We start from the raw sequence: 20,991 nt of genomic DNA, 5'->3' as shown, positions 1-20,991 counted from the left end.
CAGAAAGTAAATTCTCAAAACGTACCTAAGACTAAATAGAAAACTTGTATAGTTCTATTACTATTAAATACATTGAATTCATAGTTTGAAAACACCCTCAAAAGTAAAGCATCTGGCTCACATAGTTTCACAAGTGAAATCTACTGGATATTTAAACGAGAAATAGCATCAATTCCGCTCAATTTCTTTCAGAACATAGAAGAGGAAAGAGCACATTCTAATTTATTTTATAAGGTTAGCAGTTCTCTGATAAAAGCATATAAAGACAACATAAGAAAACTTCAGGCCAACATATCTCATGAAAATAGATGTAAAAATCCTCAACAAAATATTTTGAAATAAAATTCAGCAACATATAAAAGGAAGGCTGTAACATAACTAAGTGTAGTTTGTTATGGATATAGTGTAGTTTGTTATGGATATAGTGTAGTTTGTTATGGATATGCAATACCAGTTCAACAACTGAAAATCAGCCAATGAACTCCATCACATTAACTGTACAAAAAAATGATCAAATCCATTGATGTGGAAAAGGCATTCTAATAAAATGTGTAAAACTCTGAGCAAACTAGAACTAGAAGGAATTTTTTCAGCCTGACAAAGTTATCTATAAGAATACCTATATTTGGTATCATTTTTAATTGTGAAAGACTGAGTTCTTTCCTCCTGACATCAGGAATGAAACGATGATGTCCACCATTCTCACTACTCCATTTCAAAATATTATTATAAACACTAGCCAGTTGAACAAGGCAAGAGAAGTGAAAATTCTACAGATAGGAATGGAAGAAATAAAACTCGCTTTATGTACAAAATATATTATTGTCTGTAGAAAATCCCAAGGAATATACTAAAAAAGAAAAAAAAAAACTCCCATCTAGATATAATTGGACCCAGTAAGTAAGTTGTGAGTTTACCAAGGTCACAAGATGCAAGATTATCACACGATAGAAGTTTTACTTATATATTATAACAGCAAACAACTGGAAACTGATATTTTTAAAAAGTATCAGTTACTTTAACTTCTCAAGCCACAAACTTAGGTATAAACATAATAAAACATGTACAGGATCATTATATTAAGAACTACAATACACTGCTGAAAAATAGATTAATGAAAACTTCTAAGTAGAGAGAGATACTGTGTTCAGGCATTCAAAGACTCAAATTACAAAAAAATGTCAATTTTCTTGAATTAGGTCTAGAGATTTATTGTAATTCCAATAAAAATTCCCAGAATAATTTTTATAGATGTGGACAAGCTTATTATAAACTTTATGTGGGAAAGGAAGTAGAATAGTCAGAAAAATTTTGAAAGCTCCAATAATTAAGAGTCTTTGGTGTTCTTAAAGGGATTGACACTTAGATAAACTAATTAGAACAGAAATTTCAGGCATAGATTCATACAGACATGGTCAATTGATATTTGACAATTGTGCAAAAGCAATTCAATGGAGAAAAGGTAATCTTTTCAACAAATGATGCTCAAATTGACAGCTTTGAGTAAAATAAATAAATAAATAAACCTTGACGTTCATCACATTTTATACAGTAATTGTTTCAGAAAAGATTATATATTTAAATGTAAAAAAATAAAAGTATAAATATTCTAGTAGAATTGGAGAAAATTTTTATAACCTAAGAATAGGTCTTAGAGTACTTTGATGTGACGACAAAATCAAAATCCACTACATAAAATTTTGATAAATTGGAATTCATGGAAACGAAAAACTTTGCTCCCCAAAAGATAAAATAAGAGAAGCTAGTCTGACATAAAATATTTGCAGTTTCTCTGACAAAGGGTTTATGTTCAGAATACTTAAAGAATAAAGCTCACAAGTAAGAAAACAATCTGATTTTAAAAATGAACAAAGACGATATACAGAAGGCAAACAAGCACACAGAAAGATATTCAGCACCTCTAGACAACTGGGAAATAAAAATTAAAATCATGATGAAATTCCACTACTCAGCTATTAGAATATTCCAAAAAGGAAAAAAGAATATTCTAGATGTAATCAGATCTAGTAAGTGATTTGTGAGTTTACCTAGTTACCAGGTCTTCATATTGTCAGTAGTTTGTGTTTTAGCCATTTTAATTTTAAAATAAAAAATAAATTTTGAAATAAAAATACAACTGGCAATATGAAGAGCTAGCAAGGAGGGGATGAAACTGGAATTATCATATGTTAGTGGTGGGAATGAAATGTGACACAGCCATCTGTAAAACAGTTTGGTGATTTTATCTAACATTAAACCCACATTTACCCTATTACCCAGCAATCCAATTCCTACATATTCATCCTAGAAAAATGAAAAGATATGTGCACACAAAATCTATCCATTAATGTTTTTACCAGTTGACTCTATGATCCTGAACTGAAAATGATGTAAGCGTCACCCAATGGGTAAACAGAAAAACAAATTATGGTATACCCATACCACGGACTCAGCAATAAAAATAATAAACTATTAATGTACACAGAAGCATGGATGAATCTCAAAGTCTTTATACTGAGTGAAAAAAAGTCCGTTTCTGAAGGCTACATACTATATGATTCTATACAATTTCATTTATATGGCGTTCTGGTAAATATGAAATTGTAGTGACAGAGAAGATAAAAGGTTTCCAGGCTTTGGAGGTGTGGGGAGGATTTGTTTTTAAGCATAGGGGTTAGGAGAGAAGGCCCTGGAGCAAGGCTTCTTGGTTCAAATCCCAATTTGCTCACTTCTCAGCTGTTTAGCCTTGGGACAGCGTCCTAAACTTTTTGGTACCTCTGTTTTTCCAGTTGTAAAACGAAGGTGATACAGCATCTACTTTAGAAGATTGTTGTTGAAATGTAAATGGATTAAATCAATGTGTGTTTTAGAGTGTCATGGAACTATTGTGTGTCTTGACTGGGATGGTGGTTATAAGACTCCATACATTAGTTAATATTCATAGAATTGTACATCAAAAATGTGTTTTATGTGCTAATTAAAAAATAAAATTAACGTAAATGCTAATGTGGATTACAAACCTTTAAGATGGATATGGTAAGCAAAATTGCTGTCCAAACTTAATTTTTCCTGTGTTTTGGCTTGATATATTACTGATTAGCACAAGGACTTTTGGCAATACTCCAAAAAAATATTGCAAACTCTTACGAATAGAACATTTTGAGAACTAATGAGTTAATTTAAAATACATGGAAAATAAAATGACTCCAAAGAATAATTTCAAAATTGTTGGCATTATCATAAGTAAGTTGCCATAATCTCACTTGAAATGTGTTCACAAGCTGTCAGATAACTTGATCATTCATTATTCGAGGTGAGCAAGGGTTTAAGTGGAATTCAGCATTTGTTCAGGCCTTAGTTTTACTGCCCATAAATAACAGAAAGACAATTTGGAAAAGAGAGGCCATAAGTGAGAAATAAATCTCATGTTGGCTTCATGCCTAGAACTAATGAAGGAAAAGGAGGTAGGCCAAAATGAACAATAATTCAAAAGGGGCAAATGTATATCTTTTAATTGCTTTTATTCCTAAGTTCATGACCCCAAGATGTGAGAACCTGTGATCAAAATCGGGGTTTGTTAAGTCCACGGCAGAGGTGTCACCTTGGGTACTTGATACATCAAAAACCCAGGTAGGAAATAAATCACACACCCACCCACTCCCCCCATACACAAGAAGTTATTTCTCCACAGTGACATTGGCCTAATGTAGCATCAGCACTGGCCTAATGTATGCTGTCTTTTACCAGCATATCGGCCCAAGATCACAATTCACAGTTCAAGACTGATTGCACTTTTCTTTTACAAAATGAGTCATTGTATAAAAAAGGCATGTGGATAACTACACAGCTTTTCTTCATGCTCTCTAATGATTAATTACTCCTATACAGAGAAAAAAATTATAACAAGCCGTGCCAACTAGTCGCATTTCCAAACTCAATTAATTCACTTGGCTTTCATTTTTTAAGAAATCACTCCTTCCTAATAATCTCTAATAATCTCCTAAGACTTGCATCTGTTTAGGGAAATATAATAAAACATAAGGTGCATTTGAAAGAGTAAGATTGCAGTTAGGAGCCATAAAGGTGATTCTGTGAAAGATATTTTGAGCATATTTTAACTAGAAAATTAAATATTATGACATTGTTATTACTCTTTTTATTTTCTTAGTTTCTGGGAAAATTCTAAATGTTTTACAATATTTATCATACAGAGTACTTTATGTTTCCCTCTCTTCTAGTTTTCCACAGGCTCTTCCTTCTATACAAACATTGCATAGAAGCAGGCCTCAAGTGGAGTCAGGAAAGTTAAATTTGAATCCAGTTCCATCACTGGTATGTGTGCTTGGCAGAGGTGCTTCACCCTTTTAAAACTTGAGCTTCCTTACGTATAAAGTGGAAATAATCCCTGTCGTGTCTACATCAGCAAGTTATTGTGAGAACTGAATGAAATTATAGAAACTTGGTAAACTGACAGACTAGAAAAAGATTCATGTCATTATCATGATACCAATCTTTTGCATATTCCTCACCAATCCATGCCTGTCAAAGTCCCTCCTTAATCCTGGTATTTGTGTTGCTTCTTGAAGGGTTTGTACTAACAGAATAATGTGTGGATGTGAGTACATAAGATATCACAGCATCTACTACACTGCTCTGAACATCACTGGTACTGTGTACATCAATAAATGTTCATTGACTGAAACCCATACCTTTAGTGCAAGGGTAGGTAAGTGGGAGACGGGTATGTCCATTCCTTGTTCAAAGCCTTCATTGGTTTTTTATCACTCAGCATAGGAGGTCCTGGAGCAAGACCACCTCCATCAGAACTCAAGTTGCTCATTCTTTGCTGTGTAACCAAGTGACCTAAACTCTTCACTTCTGTGTGTTTAGCTGTACAATGAGGATGATACAAAGATCTAATACAAAGGCATGTTGTGAAGTTCAAAGCATGCCAAATACTTAAAACACTACCTGGCATGTATTAAGGATTAATAAGCATTTATTGCTGTTGTTATGTGGATGTGGATGAAAGTCTATAGTAAGGTTTTGCATGACTTGACAACCACTTATCTTGGCTATTCTGTAACTCCGTCTACTACTGTACCTCTTCCACACATACTTTTTTAGTACAGCATACTTGCTTTTGCTAAATTCTTGTATCATGAAATGTTGACCACTTTATTCTACCTAAATGAATTTACACTTGTTTTCTCATCTACCTAAAGTAGTATTTCCACTTCATAATTCCTACCTATCTTTCAGACTTCAGGAAAATATTACTTCCTGGAGTACGTCTTTCTTAATGTACAAGAATGTGTCAAATCTTCCTGTTAATCACTAATATAACTGCCTATACTTCTTTGCTGAGAGCACTTAATTACAATCATTATGAAATAATTAATTTTGCATTTCATCATTTATTGACTCATAACATTCTGTCTTTTTTACTTTTGTATCCCCAGCACTTAGCACAGTGTCCAATAAATAATGGTGGAATACGTAAGTACAAGAATAAGTAATCAGACCATTTGGTAACCTCAAAGGCTCAACTTTAATTGATAAAAAAGGCTCTATTCAAAGTGTCAAAGAGCCATGGTTTAGAGCACATTTAATTGCAAATTAATACACAAGTAATTTCAGATCAGACATCTCAATTCGATATATGTGAATGAGATAATACATGAAAAACTACTTCTTTTTACCTAGTTAGTACTATATGAGTTTAAAACATTGTGGTTATTATTATTTATTCAATTTACTTTGGACAAAAAAGTCCACGATTTGTAATTTTTTTCATATAATCCATGCTTTCCCAGAAATTATGGCTTGAAAACAGCTATCTTAAATCTGTCCTATATAGGTAAAATTTTAAAAAATGAACAGATTGTTTAGAATTTTCATGGCACATTTTGGACGAAGTATACTGAATAATAATTAAATAATCTGCCTCTAGTCTAAATTAGACTTGAATAAACTGATGACGCTCCCATTCATGGCAGAGATTTGAACAGATTTTCATTAACATCTGGTATTTCCCAACTCACTTTTCTCATTATTAAAGCCAATAAATGGCTTGGGTTGAGATTACTCTCAAAGGGTCTTTAGGAGAGACCTGCTCAGATCTGCTTATTATTTTGCTTTCCAAATGTTGCCCAAAATATCCTTTGGTAATCAATGCATGGCTAACATTCTAGAACCTATTAAGACCAAAGAATTTGAAATCTGCCAAGCTCTAAGCTTCACTCCTAGTGGAAACTGTTCATTAATTTGCTAAGAAACCTTTTATGTAAGCGACCTATTAAAATATTTATCTCTCCTTGAAGTTTAGTTAAAGTAAAAAGTTTGCCTTTGTAGATATACCTGTGTATTTTCTCTAATCAACCATGAGTTCTGTGTAATGACTTATTCTAATTTTCCAAAAACATCTATGTGTCTACCATTTATTGGGATTTTTGTTTTATGATCAATGTAATTTGATTACCTTGTGTAATATACCATCAAATCTTGTAAGGGTCCTCAAAATCAAGTAGGCATATGTAAATTCTAAACTACAAACAAGCAAAGAACCTAATATTAACTCTGTACAATGTCTTTTCTTACGTAGTTAAGAATTACAAATTGCAGATATTTCTTAAGGTCGGTCGACGCTTATAAAATTTTAAGGAATCAGGTGAGTTAATTTCCTTTTATGTAATACCCACTTAGATAAAAAAAATCATTATTTTTTTTTCTGAAGCATCAAGAAATGGACATAGATGACTGATCAACGCTGAACTCTTTAGCGTATTTCTTTCCTTTTCTTCCTTTACATTGACTTACCCTTAAGAGCATGTCTTATTTCCACCTTGTATGGTATGCAACCAACCAACCAACCACGCAGCAAAGGACACTGCAGAACCAGGTAGACACCCGCTGCAGGTGGAGCAATGATCTTTCTTTCCCCTCTGCATTTCTTGCTAATTAAGAAAATGGATGATCAATGATTTTTCCCCTTTGCATGTCTTACGAATTAAAGAGAAAAAGAAGGGTATCATAGAAGAAGAGAAAGACAATGTGATTTAGTCAGTCAGTGGTGGGTTTGAATTCTAACTGTTTCATTAACTACCCTGAAATCAAAGGAGTTATATAATGCTTCTATGCCTCAAACTAGATTGGCAGAGTGAAAAAATAACCATGTAATAAGCCCACTAGCCACAGTTGGTGGAGGGGAAAATGTGGGAAGCTCTTTTCTTCACCAGTGTAAGTTTCCGCGTGGGCTCCTACCAGGACAGTAACCTCCTTGGGTCCCCTGGATGGCTGCAGTTTTCCCTTGTAATCTTGCTTCCTACTTCACCTGCCTCCTGAGGCTGGCTGTGTGGGTGGCGGGGGCATCCATTCTCTCTACACATGACCCTCTGTTAGTTAAACCAACAAACTCATTCTTGGTGTGGTACTGATGGCTGCCAAAAGCTTCCTAAAATACACCTTCTAAGTGACATTTGCATTTGAATAGGAAGTTTAGCAGATGAGGTTGGGATTTTGGAACATGGGTCCTTTTTGGTTTCGTTGTGACAGCATTTACCAAAGGATTTTAGAAATTGACTACTTAGATGTAACAAGGGAAAAAAATGATCACATGCATTGTGGAGAGACTGTATTAAACAAAATTAAGCAGATTCATTGACTGTCATCCTGCTTGGAGGCCTTAAGAGGCAATGCACACTGTAGATAAGGAGTATACTGTGATTACACTGAAAATCATTCATTTAACAATTATTTATTGAGCATCTGCTATGCACCGGGCACTGTCCTAGGTGCTGATGGCAATAGTATTGAGTAAGTCAAGATCGTTATTCTCATGAACTTGACAGTTCAGGGCTTGAGCTTACGGTGGTGGTGGTTAGAAGAGGAGGCAGCAGAAAATAAAAGATGCAAGTAAACAAATACATAAAACGAATACTTTGGGATCATGTGAAGTGTTGAGAAGAAAAAAACATGCAGTGATCTGGTAGATACGGAAATGTCTCTGATTGAGAAGAAAAGGGTTCTACAAAGCTCTGAGACAGGACAATTCCACATGAGATAAGAGAACATGACAAAAGCCCACGTGGGAAAGAGCCTGGCATGTTCACCCTCAGATAACACTCACTCTGGAAATCTCTTTCCCTGAACTTGATAAAAGGATCATGTTCCATAGAACATATTTTGAGAAAAAGTGCCCTATAGCCTAGTCATCCCCATATTGTTATGAGTCCTTCTCTTCTCCCTTGTATCATCTGTAAAGTGGGCTCTAGTACCTATCTTATATGTTATATGGTTAAAAAAAACAACCAGACAAGAATGTAATGGCATGATTGCAGCTATTGCAGACTCAACATCCTAGGCTCCAGCAATCTTCCCACTTTTGCATTCCAGCCTGGGTGACAGAGCGAGACCCTGTCTCAAAAAAATAAAATGAAATAAGAAACAAATGGAATGGCTGGTATGTGCAGATACGCAATTGCTGCCAATTTCTTTTCACTCTCTTACACTGAAAATCACTCAAGGAAAGAAGATATGCTAAGACTTAGTAAATGTTCGCACTATCAACAGTCCTTTCTACTAAGTATCATCCCTCATTTGTTCACGCTGTCATTACTTAATCTTATTATTAATAAAATCTGATTTCATACTGGCAATATCAGAGACAGAAAAACACTTATAAAAGTTACAAAATATACAGGTATGTTTATTTTATTGATAAAATATAAACTCCTTCTTCCCCACCAAATGGTGTTTCCAGAAGCTTACTATTGGGTTCAAGTAAAAACCTAGAGCAGTTATATGTCTTTTCTCCTGAAAATGGATTTTAATAATAACGACATGTATTAGTAAGTACAGAGTGTGTCAATACATACATGTAATTATAGAAGATTACTGGTCTATTGATTCCACAGAAATAAATATAATCCTATATTATCCAAATTGAATTGAGTCTTTTGTCATATATATGTTAATTTTTCAATTTGTTCAAGAGGAAAATGTTAGGTGATTTTTTTTAGTGACTCATTTGCCACAATTTCAGAGGAAAAAATGTCAGCAATAGAGTACATTTTAAACATGAACAGAAAATTATCTGTCAAAACAAATACCTTCATATGACTTCAAAGAACCCATTTAAAGGAATTATAAATATTTCTCTCTAAAAAATTTTAGTCTTAAATGTACAGTATTAACATGTTTCTCACCTCTTATTTCTATTAGTATAGGCAAAACTTATATGTAAAATAAGATTATGCTTAAGTAATTTGTTTTCATCCTTCCTGCCACAGAATTCATGTAGGGATTTTTGACAGGCAAATTATTCAAGTACAGGATAAAAGAGTAACATGGAAACTGAAAGGCTAGCGTAATAAAGGAAATTTAAAAATGACTAAAGTTTGCAAAAACTGAAAGAATACATGTTGACCATTCAAATGCAAAACTGGGCCAAATGTGGTGGTTCACACCTGTCATCCCAGAACTTTGGGAGGCAGAGGTGGGCAGACCACTTGAGGTCAGGAGCTTGAGACCAGCCTGGCCAACACGGCAAAAACCCATCTCTAGTAAAACTACAAAAATTAGCTGGGTGTGGTTGTGTTTGTCTGTAATCCTGGCTACTCAGGAGTCTGAGGCAGGAGAATTGCTTGAACCTGGAAGGTGGAGGTTACAGTGTGCTGAGATCGTGCCACTACGCTCCAGCCTGGGCAAGATAATGAGACTCTTTCAAAAAAAAAAAAAAAGAAAGAAAGAAACAAAACAAAAAACTCCAAAAAGCAAAACTGAACATGAAGGTAGAAAGGACAGCTCTTCCATTGTTCCCAATCTCTGCAGGGGTAGTCATTAGTAAGAGCTTGTTTTGAATGCTTCAAAATATTTGCCATACAAGTGAGTGTATTATATTTTTTTTACACAAGTGGGCATAATGGGTATACTATTTAAATATAATAGTCCTTAAAAATTTTTGTTTTATTTTAGATTCAGGAAGTACATATGCAGGTCTGTTGCATGGATATAGTGTATAATGGTGAGATTTGGGCTTCTATGTAGCTATTAGTCAAACAGTGAACGTTGTATACAATAGATAATTTTTCAGCCCTCATCCCTCTCTCCACATCTCCGGAGCCTTCTGGAGTTCCCAGGGTTTATTATCTGTATCTTCATGTTCATAAACATAATCATCTTCATCGTGCATTTTTACTTTTCAATGTATTTTGGAAAACACTTCTATCAGACGCAGAGTGGAGCTACTCTAGTTAATTATACCTGGTTTTTTATCTGATGGATTTCCCACAATGTGTTTAGCTAATCTCCAATTAAATTGTGAGCATTTAATAATTTCTGTTACTTTGCTTTCATGAACAATGCTTTTCTAACATTATATATACATGTCTTGACACATTGTTTGCTGGTTGCTTTTTGTCTCTAGCAACTGCCCAACTTTATGTAGAACTAGGTTACTTGTTCTGTAAGAGAAGTGGCTAGAACACATCTTGTTTTAGTCCTTTCTAGCTGCTACAATGAAATACCACAGATTGTGTGGCTTATATACAACATAAATTAATTTCTCACAGTTCTGAAGGCTGGGAAGTCTAAGATCAAGGTGTTGGCATATCTGGTGTCAGGTAAGGGCCTGTTTTCTGATTCATAGAATTTTGTCGTATTCTGGCTTACAATGTACCAATAGTTTCCACGACCCTTGGACTAAAGCACACTTCTGTGTGGCAGTTCCTCAAGGATCTAGAACCAGAAATACCATTTGACCCAGCAATCCCATTACTGGGTATATACCCAAAGGATTATAAATTATTCTACTATAAAGACACATGCACACAGATGTTTACTGCAGTCTTATTTACAATGGCAAAGACTTGGAACCAACCCAAATGCCCATCAATGATAGACTAAAGAAAATGTGGCACATATACACCATGGAATACTATGCAGCCATAAAGAAGAATGAGTTCATGTCCTTTGCAGGGACATGGATGAAGCTGGAAACCATCATCCTCAGCAAACTATCACAGGAACAGAAAACCAAACACTTCATGTTCTCACTCATAAGTGGGAGTTGAACAATGAGAACACATGGACACAGGGAGGGGAACGTCACACACTGGAGATTATCGGGGGGAGGGGAAGGGGAGGTATAACATTAGGACAAATACCTAATGCATGCGGGGCTTAAAACCTAGATGACAGGTTGATAGGTGCAGCAAACCACCATGGCACATGTATACCTATGTAACAAACCTGCACGTTCCGCACATGTATCCCAGAACTTAAAGTAAAATTTTTAAAAATAAAAAATAAAAACATACTTCTTACCATTGCCTACAAAGGCCAGTGGAATCTATCCACTGCCTACCTCTAAAGTCATCATTTGCCATTCGTCCTTTCCTTAGGACCCAGTCACACAGCCCTCTGTGGGCTCTTCCAACACACTAAACTCATCACACTTGCTCGCTGTTTTTTCTGGCTGTAACGTTCAGCTCCCAAATCTTGCTATGACTGACCTCTCCTTACACTTTAGGTCTCAGCTTTAGTACCACCGCATAACCGAGCATTCAACCTAAAAGAACCACCCATCACCTTCTAACATATCACACTACTTCTGTGCCACTCACTGCGTCTAACTGACGTCTAATGATGTCATTTACCGTAAAGTCTAACTTGCTCTGTATTAACATAGCTATATCATATTTATTTTGATGAGAACCTGCAATAGTTTACCATTTTTCTGTTCCATTATATTTTACCTTCTATGTTATTCTGTTTAGATTTTCTTCTTGAAAGCAAAACATCACAAACTGGATTTATTTTTCTCCAGTTCAAATGATGAAAATAATTAAATTGCACTTATTGTGATTATTGACATATTTGTATTTATTTCTTCCAACTTACATTCTATTGTCTACAATCATGTTTCTTTCTTTTATTCTCACTCCTTTATTGTGTTCTGCTAAATAAAATTTTTCTACATGTACATTCGTCTCATCTGCTGATTTTGAAGTTATATATTCATTTAGTAATTTCTGTTAATTTAACTAATCTTTAGTCACAGAAGTTGTTACTGCAAATCTGTAATTATTTATGTTTCCTAAACATAAAAAGGATTTTAGTATGCAATTCCACACTTAAAGTCCTCATGTATATTGCTTCCTAGAATTTTAGTTTCATCAAAAAAAAAATCTGTAATTAGTTTTACTATCAGCTGTCAACTAGAATTTCCAACATAATTTTATCAACATTTTCACTTATGTTGTTTTAGTCTCATGCTTTCTCTCTGAACTTATATTATTTTTAAAAATGTGAAGGAGGATCTACATTCGCCTTTGTATATTTGCAATGTCTTTATTTTGCCTGTGCTGTGGAATGACCATTTAGAAGAATATAACATTGTGTTCATTGTCTTAGCACTCTGAAGATACACTAATATTTTTTCAGTTTCTATTATTGCTGTCAAGAAGTCAGTTTCAGGTTAATCTGCAACAATTTACAGGTAATCTGTCTTCTCTTTCCGGTAAATTTAAAGAATGAAAAAAAAAACAAAACCGATGGTTTGCAGTTTTACAATGTTATGCCTAAATCCGCATTTGTATTTATATGCTACTCAGCCCTATAGAAACATTTGATCTGAGAACCATGTTTTTTTTTTTTTTAAGTTCTGGAAAACTCTGAACTCTGTTCCTGTCAAGTAGAGCCTTCTCTGCCATTCGTCTCATTTTCATCTGAAACTCTGATTGAACATAGACTGTAGCGATTCAGACTTTTACTCATGTATTTATGAATTGATTTTTGAATATATATGCCATTGCTGTGTTTATTCCCTCTTCAGTCGGTTCCGGTTTAGCGTTTATCTCTTATGTAGTACTTTAATTCAATGGTTGTTATTCATATTCAAGATTTCTACATGTTCTTATAACCATTTCTTAGTTATTTCTTTGCTATATGCTTTTTTCTTTTCTTTTCTTTTTTTTTTTTGAAACGGAGTCTCACTCTGTCGCCCAGGCTAGAGTGCAGTGGCACCATCTTGGCTCACTGCAATCTCTGCCTTCCGGGTTCAAGTGATTCTCCTGCCTCAGCCTCCTGAGTATCTGGGACTACAAGCGTCCACCACCACGCCCAGCTAGTTTTTGTATTTTTAGTAGAGACGGGGTTTCACCGTGTTGCTAGGCTGGTCTCAAACTCCTGACCTCAGGTGATCCGCTCACCTTGGCCTCCCAAAGTGCTGGGATTACAGGTATGAGCCACCGTGCCCAGCCTGGTTTTAGTTTTGTATGTGTCTCCCCATTGTCCCCTCTTCTCATTGTTTCTGAGGCAACAGTCACATCTTATAATGACCACCTATGACTCTGGGTATATCACAGATCTTGTCACCAAGCTCAGCTGACTTGACTCAGTTCCTGCTCAATATGCCATGTCTTTGTCTGTCAGCTTCTCTAGGTCCACACTTTTCTATAAACTCATTATGCATTAGTTTGCTTGGGCAGCTGTAACAAAGCGCCACAAACTGAGGTGGCTTAAACAGAGGAATTTGACTGTCTCACAATTGCATAGTCTAGAAATCAGAGAGCAAGGTGTTGGCAGAATTTGTTCTTTTTGAGGGATGTTGGGAAAAAATTTGTTGAATTCATCTCTCCTGGCTTCTAGAAGGTTGCTGATCATCTTTGATTTCTTTGGATGATAGAATATCACCATAAATCACCGCCTTCATCTGCACATGGTATTCCCTCTATGAGTGTGTCTCTAAATTTTCCCTTTCTATACAGACACCTGTCATACTGGATTAAGCCCTACCCAAATGACCTAATTTTAATGTGATTATCCCTGTAAAGACTTTATCTTCAAAGCGGGTCACATTCGGAAACTTCGACATATGAGTTTTGGGAGGACGCAATATAATCTGTAACATACAGCTACAGTATATTTCCTTGAAGGCATCTCTTGTTTTTCTTAACTTACCTATGCTATTGACTTTAAACAGTAAACTTAGCTTGAAACACTCATCTCAAGCGAGGCACTTTGATTGTCTTTGACTCACAGAAGCTGATCCTGTGTTCAAAGCTGAGCAAATGCAGAGCTTCAGATCATCTCGTTATTTATTTTTCGTTGTTTTTTACATTTTTATCTGTTGTTATTATATGTTTGCTGTGAAGAAGATATATTTAAGTGTGAACTAATACCCAGGTTGAGATATTTCTAATTTCATTGCAGTAAAATTACTAAATGAAGGCTGGACATGGTGGCTCACGCCTGTAATCCCAACACTTTGGGAGGCCGAGGTGGGTGGATCACGAGGTCAGGAGTTTGAGACAAGCCTGTCCAACATGGTGAAAACCCATCTCTACTGAAAAACACAAAAATTAGCCGGGCATGGTGGCCACCACCTGTAATCCCAGCTACTTGGGAGGCTGAGGCAGGAGAATTACTTGAACCCGGGAGGTGCAGGTTGTAGTGAGCTGAGATCATGCCACTGCACTCCAGCCTGGGTGACAGAGTGAGAATCCATCTCAAAAAAAAAAAAGAAAAAAAAATTAAATGAATTATATTTTGGAACTAAAGTTTACAAGAAGCACATACGATCAAGGTAACTGGGAAAAAAATAGTTGAGGAATGGGGCTAACTAGAACTGAAGAATGTTAAAATGTATTTCCTAACCTAGTTATTAAAACAATATGGTATTGGCAAAAGAAATCAGTAAAACGAAGTACAAAGCTCAAAAATAGATAAATGTCCATGAAACTTTTTTGGAGATATTCTTGGGTTGCAATTAAAGTTAGAAGAACTAATATGGACTACTCAATAAATGGATATATTTGGTCAACTATACGACCAATTGTATAATTAAAGTTATAACTCCACATCATATTACTCAACATAATAATAATCAAACATTAAAAATAAGTCAAGGTACTTGAAAATATTTAATATTAGTTAGAACATGACTGTAAGAGATGATTATTAAAGGAATAACAAAGAGAAGGAAGTCATAAAGAGAAAAGAAGACATACTATAACATATCCCATAAGTAAAAGGTAAATAATAAATTAGCAAACTCCAAATATATGAAAAACACCTGCAGAATCCTAAGAATGAGACCCATGCACCCAATGAAAAAATAAAAAATACTACAGAGCAAAACAAGATAGAGGAAACACAATGTCATATAGACCAGGAACACTCACACATTTGATGTTAGAAGCTAAATTGAAGCAGTTATTTTGGGGGCACGTTTACAACATAAAACAACATACTTATACCCTTTAAACCTCTATATTCTGTGATTTACACTGACAAAAATCAAATACAGCAATTTCTCCAAAATATTGCGGGTCTGGTTCCAGATAGCTCCAATAAAGCTAATGTTGCAATAAAGCAAGTCACACATATTTTTTGGTTTCCCAGTACATAAAAACTTACATTTACTCTACACTGTAGTTTATTAAGTGTGCAATAGCATTATGTCTAAAAAAATTTACATACCTTAATTTAAAAGTACTTTATTGCTGAAGATTGCTCATGATCATCAAAGCCTTCAGAGAGTCGTGATCTTTTTGCTGCTGGAGGATCTTGACTCAACTTTGATGGCTGCCGACTGATCAAGATGGTGGCTACTGAAGGTTGGCGTGGCTGTGGCAATTTCTTGAAATAAGACAGCAATGAGATTTGCCATACTGATTGATTCTTCCTTTCCTGAAAGCCTTCTCTATGCCATGTCATGCTATTTGTTAGCATTTTATTGACAACAGAATTTTAAAACTTGGAGTGAATTCTCTCAAACCTTGCCACTGCTTTATCAACCAAGTTAGTGGAATATATTAAATACTTTGTTGTCATTTCAACAATGTTCACAGCATCTTTAAAGGAGTAGATTCTATCTCAAGTAATCCCTTTCTTGCTTATTGTTAAGAAGCAACTTCTCATCTGTGAAAGTGCTATCATGAAAATACAGCAATTCTGTCACATCTTCAGGCTCCACTTAGCATTCTAGCTCTCTCGCTATTTTTACTATAGCTGCAGTGACTTCGTCCGCTAAAGTCTTGAACCCCTCAAAGTCAAGCAGGAAGGTTGGAATCGATTTCTTACAAATGCCTATTTATATTGATATTTTGACCTCTTCCCATAAATCACGAATATTCTTAACGACATCTAGAATGGTGACACCTTTCCAGAAAGTTTTTCAATTTACTTTGCCCACACTTATGAGAGGAATCACTATCTATGACAGTTAACAGCCTTACAAAATGTATTTCCTAAATAAAAAGACTTGAATATTGAAATTACTCCCTGGTCCATGGGCTGCACAATGGATGCTGTGTTAGCAGGCATGAAAGCATGAATTCCCTTGCACGTCTCCATCAGAGCCCTTGGATGACTAAATGGAATTTTCAATGAGCAGTGATATTTTTAAAGATTTTATTTTATTTTTTAGGTCTCAACAATAGACTTAAAATATTCAGTAAATCATGCTGTAAAGAGATGTTCTGTCATTCAGGTTTTGTTATTCCATTTCTAGAGAACAGACAGAGTAGATTTAGGATAATTCTTAAGAGCCCTGGGGTTTTCATAATGGTAAATGAGCATTGGCTACAATTGAAAGTCACCAGCTGCATTGGCTCCTAACGAGAGTCAGCCTGTCTTTGAAGCTTTGAAGCCAGACACTGACATCTCTTCACCAGCTTAGAAAGTCCTAGAAGGCATCTTCTTCCCATAGCAGACTATTGTGTCTACATGGAATATCTGTTATTTAGTGTAGCTGGCCTCATAATTATCCAAGCTAGATTTTCTGGATAACTTCCTACAGCTTCTACAATAGCACCTGCTGCTTCATGTTGCAGTTGTATGTTACAAAGATAATTTCTTTCCTTAAACTTCATGAACCAGCCTCTACTAGCTTCTGACTTTTTTTATGTAGCTTTCCCAACTCCACCTCTCTCACCCTTCACAGAACTGAGAAGATGTAGAGCTTTGCTCTGGGTTATGTTTTGGCTTAAAGGAATGTTGTGCTAGTTTTATCTTGTATCCAGACCACTAAAACTTTCTCCATATCAACATTAAGAATGCTTCCTTGGGAGAATGAGGCAGGTGGATCACAAGGCCAAGAGATCGAGACCATCCTGGCCAACATGATGAAACCCCATCTCTACTAAAAATGCAAAAATTAGCTAGGCGAGTGGCACGCGCCTGTAGCCTCACCTACTTGGAAGGCTGAGGCAGGAGAATTGCTTGAACCCGAGAGGCAGAGGTTGTAGTGAACTGAGATTGTACTACTGTACTCCAGTCTGGTCACAGAGTGAGACGTTGTCTACAAAAAAAACCCCAAAAAGCTGATTCCTTATCATTCAGATGTTCACTGGAGTAAAACTTTTAATTTTCTTCAAGAACTTTTCTTTTGCATTTATACTTTGTCTAACTGCTACTAGAGGCCTAGCTTTGGGTCTGTTAGCTTTCAACATGCTATCCTCACTAAGCTTAATCTTTTCTAGCTTTTGATTTCATATGAGAGACGTGTGACTCTTCCTTTCACTTGAGGGCACTTAGAGGCCATTATAGGGTTATTAATTGCCCTAATTTCAATATTGTTGTGTATTAGGGAACAAAGAGGCCCTAGGAGAAGGAGAGAGAGCTAAGGATGGCTGGTCAGTGGAGCAGGCTGAACACACAAAGCATTTATTGATTAAATTTGCCATCTTTTATGGGTGCTGTTTGTGGCACCCCAAAACAATTACAATAATAACCTTAAAGATCCCTGATCACAGATCACTAAAACAGACATAATGATAATAATGGAAAAGCTTGAAATATTGTGAGAATTATCAAAATGTGAAACAGGGACATTGATGTCATGCTGTTGGAAAAATGCTACTGATAGACTTGCTTGATAGAGGGTTGCTACAAACGTTCACTTTGCAAAACATGCAGTATCTGCAAAGCTCAATAAAGTGAAGTAGAATAACATGAGGTCTGCCTGTATACGCACAGAGATTACTGCACAAGATTATTCCTCAAGTATTAAACATAACATATTTATAAATAGTCAAAATGTGATATATGTAACTTACTGAATAACTTATGACACATCCATGAGATGTTTACAATTAAAAATCATGTAGGAAACCAACACGTTATCAGTGATCATCCTTGGGTAATAGAAATATATGTGATTTTTAATTTTTCATTTTATTTTTATACTTTAAAAAACTTTCTGCATATAGAATACATTTTTTTGTAATGAGAAGAAAACAATACTTTTAGGTAAATACTGTCAGATTTAAAAAATTGCATCCACTTTCTTGTGTTATTATGAAGACAATTTTTTTCTTTTTTTATTCTCAACTTGAGATAGAGAACAGCTAATTACTATTTTTGTGCAAAACATCATGTATCTATTACAACCTTCAGGTATTTTAGGTTATTTTCAACACTTCCTTCAACTTTCTTATTTTTTGAATACATTTAACAGTTCTTTCAGCATTTTACCTTATATCTTATTTTCAAGTCTTCTGATCACTGTGGACTTTTTGCTAAAGTTTCTGACCTCCTAGGCAATCAAAACTCTTTATTACAGAAGCAGGCAAAACATAATACATGAAAAACTATCAACATGAAAAACTGGAAGTCTGTTCCAAAGAAACGCCATAATGGAGAGTCAGTGGTTAATGGCAAGAATCAATGTGTCCTCTAGCACTCTTGTGTGGGCAAGCCATCCTGTGCCGATGTCTCCTGGCAACAAATAGGACTCTTGTGAGTAGGAAGAGTTAATGTAGCTTCCCAAAGTACCTAATTTATTTCCAGGGACTGTTTTATGCACTCAGAGAATTTGGTTTACCATAATACAAGTCCCTTTGCTAACAGTACCAAGAATAAAAGAAACTCTTATTTAGTTTTTTAATAGTTTATTTCCGTAATTATTTCTTTTTCTACAAACAGCTCACATATGAAGTGAGTTCAGTGCAGAAATTCTCGTTTTTGGAGGTTTTGAGGATTGTCAGTTTGGGCATGTTTATAGACTGTTCTGTGAATGCAGCTTTTGGTAAACAAACACTTCTGCGAGCCTAGGAACTTAAGTGATGTTGTGGGTATACAGAGAAACAGGCTAATTTGTTTCAAAAAATGTTTATTGACTTTGACATACACATCAGTTAGGTTTATAAACTTAGGACAAATCTATTTTTGAATTATTGAACCATAGTTGGAATAGGCAAATATAAAATTAAGATATATATTGTATGAAACATTAACGTATTTCTAAGAAACAATTCATTTGGAATCCATCTAACTTTTCATTTTATGCCATGTTTCCAACTGTATTTTCATCAGAATATATAAAAATATATGCTGTATTTCATAGTTCAATGATTTGAAGGATTAAGAGATTTCATTTATATGAAGACATCAAACACCTACTTAGAGATATATCTATTATTAGTCGTGTTTCACATTCTACATCCAGTTAGCAGCTTACACAAAAAAATCACAATTAACCTTATCTTTCATGCTAATCTATGATACTTTATTTTTCGAAATAGATTCTTTCAAACTAGAAAATAATTCCTGATTATAAATTAAGCCCCTTTCAAACTGCATGCAGTTTTGAATAACTTTTTGGGAGCAGTTTTAGGTTCACAGCAAAATTGAGGGAAAATTACAGAAATTCTCCATATAACCCAGCCCACACACATGCATAACTTTTCCTATTATCAACATCCTCCACCAGAGTGGAACATTGTTGTAATTTATAAACCTATATTGACACACCATGATCGCCCAAAATTCACAGTTTACATTAGGGTTGACGCTTGATGTTGTACATTCTAAGGGGTTTAGATGAATGTATAATGGCAGGCCTCTGCCATTATAATATCACACAAAGTATTTCACTGCCCTAAAAATCCTGTGCTCCACCTATTCATCTAATCCCTAGCCACACTCCTTCCTCCATACTCTCAGAAGCCACTGAACTTTTTACTGTCTCCATAGTTTTACCCTTTCCAGAATCATTTACTTGGATTCATAGAGTATGTAGCTTTTCCAGACTGGCTTCTTTCACCTAGTAACATGCATTTAACTTTCCTCCATGCCTTTTCATGGCTTGGCAGCACGTTTATTTTTAGCACTGAATAATATGTGTTCTATTGTTTAGGTGTGCCACAGTTTGTTTATCCATTCACCTATGAAAGAACATTTTGGCTATTTCTAAATTTTGGCAACTGTAATTACAGCTTCTAAAAACAGCTGTATTTACAATTGCAAAAATTTAGAAATAGTCAAATGTTGCAGTGTTTCAACTCATTTGGGCAAATACGGTTGTAGCATTTTCAACTCATTTGGGCAAATAACAAAGAGTGCAATTGCTTGATTATATGACAAGTGTTTGTGTATTTTTGTAAGAAACTCTCAGACTGTTTTCCAAAGTATATGTACTATTTTGCACTCCCCCCAGAAATAAATGAGAATTCCTGTTGCTTCACAACCTCACCAATACTTGGTGTATCTAATGTTTTGGGTTTTGCCCGTTCTAATAGGTATGTGGTGATAACTAACTTTCAATTGGCATTTCCCTGATGACCTACGATGTGGAGGATCTTTTTATATACTTATTTGTCATCGCTATATCTTCTTTGGTGAGAGGTCTGTTAGGATTCTTGATCCAAGTTTTAGTTGACTTGTTTTCTGATTGTTGAGTTTTAAGAGTTCTTTGTATATTTTGGAAACAGTCCCTTATTAGATGTTGTCATTGTAAATATTTCTCCCAGTCTGTTGTTTGTCTTCTTCTTGTCTTCACATCCTCTTTCAAAGAGAAGTTTTTAATTTTCATTAGGTCCAACTTATCAATTACTTATTTTGCAATTTGTGCCTTTGGTGTTGTATCTGAATACTCAACTCATATACAATGTAATCTAGGCTTTTTCCTATGTTTTCTTATAGGAGTTTTATAGTTTTGCGTTTTACATTTAGGTCTATGATCCAATTGAGTTCATTTTTTTGAAG

Source organism: Trachypithecus francoisi, unplaced genomic scaffold, assembly GCF_009764315.1.
Source record: "Trachypithecus francoisi isolate TF-2019V2 unplaced genomic scaffold, Tfra_2.0 Contig01440, whole genome shotgun sequence".
Classification (NCBI taxonomy): Eukaryota; Metazoa; Chordata; class Mammalia; order Primates; family Cercopithecidae; genus Trachypithecus; species Trachypithecus francoisi.
Note: the sequence above shows the minus strand (reverse complement) of the source record.